Consider the following 2,934-nt stretch of genomic DNA (forward strand, 5'->3'; position numbering starts at 1 on the left):
GTCACAAAATTCTTAAAACAGAAGAGCCACAGAAGCCCAAAAGGCTCAACATCCCAGGATGCAGACCTCCCCCTATTTCCTGGGCCGAAAATGGCGAGAATTGACCAAGAAAAAATGAGCTCTTGCCTCGGACAGGAGCCTGGGGACTCTGGGCTCTTTCCCTACATGTCCCAGAGCAGCCAGGGAGGGGGAAGGCTCCACCATGGTCTCTGAATCCCCTCATTTCCTGGGGATTGCCTGCTTCCCCTCCTCCTCCAGCTCAGATGCCCTGGATGTCCAGCCATTTCTAGAGCACCCCCAACCTGGTCTGGCCACCTCTACTGACCCCTCCTAAGACTCCCCACCCAGGTGCTGAGGTCCCCTGGGGTGAATCCCAGGGAGCTGTCGCTGCTGCCCTCAGCCTCCAGGGCCCTGCAGAGTGGGCTTCTGACATGCTGGTGACCTCAGGCTCTATCCCCTCTGGCCTCTTGCTCCTCACAAGTAGAGTCAGGACAGGAATTGGTGGTGTTGGAAGGTGAGCGCCCACCCATGTGTGGGGCACCTACTGGGCTTCACGTCCATCATCTCTGATCCAGGAATCCTAGGGCCAGATTGGGGCTTGACATACCCAAGGCCACATAGCTGGGAGGTGGCAAGGGAGTTTGGCGTTTGACCTAAAGCTGCTATCCTGAAAAGGGAGCTGTGGAGGGAGGTCCCAGCTGGTGGACGGGCTACCCCTCAACACGCAGCAGCAGAGCCCAGCAGCCTGTCCATGCTGCACCCCAATTTCTGGGGGAGAGGCCCAGCCTCCACCATGGCTGGCTGAGCCCTGCCCCCCGGTGCCAGTCCCACATGACCTTTCCAGGTGGCTAATGAGAACCTGGGCACCACTCAGTAATTGGCCTCATTAGGTAGCTAGGGCTGCCCAGGGGATGGGGTGGCGGATGCTGGGCCCCGTGGGGACTGGCCAGACAGCCGCCTGTTAATTACCTGAAAAATCAGACAATTAGGCTTCCTGCCACCTGCCTGCCCACGTCCTGCTGGCCCCTAATTACTGAGCTGCTGCTGAACAGGCTGGGAGTGACCTGGATTTGGACCGAGGACCAGCCCCTGCCATCTCCCCCATCCCCCACCCCCAGCCTCCATCGCATGCTGCAGGGACAGAAAGCTGGGGTGCAGTGTGTCTTTCAGGGATCTTCCCCTGGAGCCCCCAGCCCCCTTTCCTAGCCCTGTTCCCTTCCGCTCACGATCTCTCCCACAGAAGGTAGCTCTGGAAGAGAAGAGACGGATGCCCAAAGCCCTGGTAGCCCTCAGGGAAGATGGCTGCTAGGGGAGGGGCAAAAACCCAGAAAGCGGCTTCCAAGAGGTCTTGGTGAGGTGAAGTGGCTGCTTCCCCTCCTGCTCAGCTCTTCCAGGGGAAAGATAGCAGACTGCGTTCAGGAGTAGGAATGGCAGATAAGAGGAAGTTAAAAGCTCTCCTGAGAGCCCTGGCACAGCCCAGGGGATGCTGGGGGCCCAGGCCTGCCCTTGGGGAGTCCCCTCACTCAGAAGAGGAGATGGAGCTGGACAAAGCAAGACCAGCGTGCAGGGCCTGGCCTGACTAAAGTGGTCCTGGAGGGCTTCCCAGAGGCAGTGACCTTCAGGCTCCGTCAGGTGAGATGTACACTGTCCCAGGCAGAGGGAACAGGGCGCATGAGGGTCTGAAAGTGGATCCTCCCCTACAGAAAGCACAGACAGAGAGTCAGGGCACTCCCTCTGCAAGCACCGACCATGCACCAGGCAACTGGCTGGAAGCAGCTAGATGGGCCCTACCCCAGGAGGGAGTGGGGTGGACACACTGGAGTCTAGAGTGAGGCTGATCTGGGATGTGGGGCCTCCTGTCATCAAGATCCAGCATGCAGGAAGTACCTCGGCCACCTCCTTCCTGACCTGTTTCCTTTCCTGGTTCTGTGCTAGGATCGAAAGTCCCTTTCTTTGTTTCCCCTGGGGACTTGGAGGCCCAAAGGCACCTGCTCAGAAGGGCACTCCCAGCCCAAAGAGGTCAAGAGACTAAGCTGAGTTCACCCACCCAGTCGGCTGGAGTGGGCCTCAGAGAGGTGTCCACTGTAAACTTCCAGTGGGGTTCTGGCCCAGCCAGAGATGAAGCCACCACAACGAGGTAGGTTAGAGATAGGAAGGAGATGGGACTGCACTGGGAGGCTGGACACCAGCATTTGAGAGCTGCCACAAAAAAGTCACGCCACCCCCTCGTCCCTAAGCCTAACTCCAGGGTGGCCCCCTAGAGGCTTTGCTGCCAACCCACGCCTTCCCAAAGCCATCCCGATAAGAAGGCCAGGAAGGCTTTGTGGACTTCCTTTAATGCACACACTGGATCCTGGGGCTTGGTGTAGCCTGAGGCCAGAAGCTGGGAGCAGAGTCTGAGGGTAGAGCAGGTGAAGCCCCCTTCTCTCCACCCCTTTCTGCTGGTCTGGGCTTGCTGACCATCGCGGGGGCAACTGCTCTGTGCTCTGCAACCTAAATTGCAATGGCTGCCGAGGCATTTCCTGTCAAACACACTACTTTGCTGTAGTGTGGCGACTACCGCAGGGATATGGGGCCTCCAGGCTTCTACCAACAGCCCCCGGAGTCAGAGTCCTGTGACACATGCACACGTGTGCACCCAACCTGGAGCCCCGACTGCCTGGTCATCTCTGGGTCCACCTCTGCTGCATCATCATTGCCCACTAGGGCAAGCTGTACCCTGCACCACACCAGGACCCTGCTCGCACACAGCCTGCTCTCATCTCTCTGTTCTTATAATATTGTTCCCATGCTTACACCTTTGCAACCTCTGAGGGCAGGTTTTCACCTGCTCATGGCGCCTAACACACAGAGGATGCCTTATAAATGTGTGTTGTATGGATTGTGGGTGGTTGATGCATGGATGGACAGATGAGTGACTTATCTAAGCTCTCC

The sequence above is a fragment of the Nomascus leucogenys genome, chromosome 4, assembly GCF_006542625.1.
Source record: "Nomascus leucogenys isolate Asia chromosome 4, Asia_NLE_v1, whole genome shotgun sequence".
Taxonomy (NCBI): Eukaryota; Metazoa; Chordata; class Mammalia; order Primates; family Hylobatidae; genus Nomascus; species Nomascus leucogenys.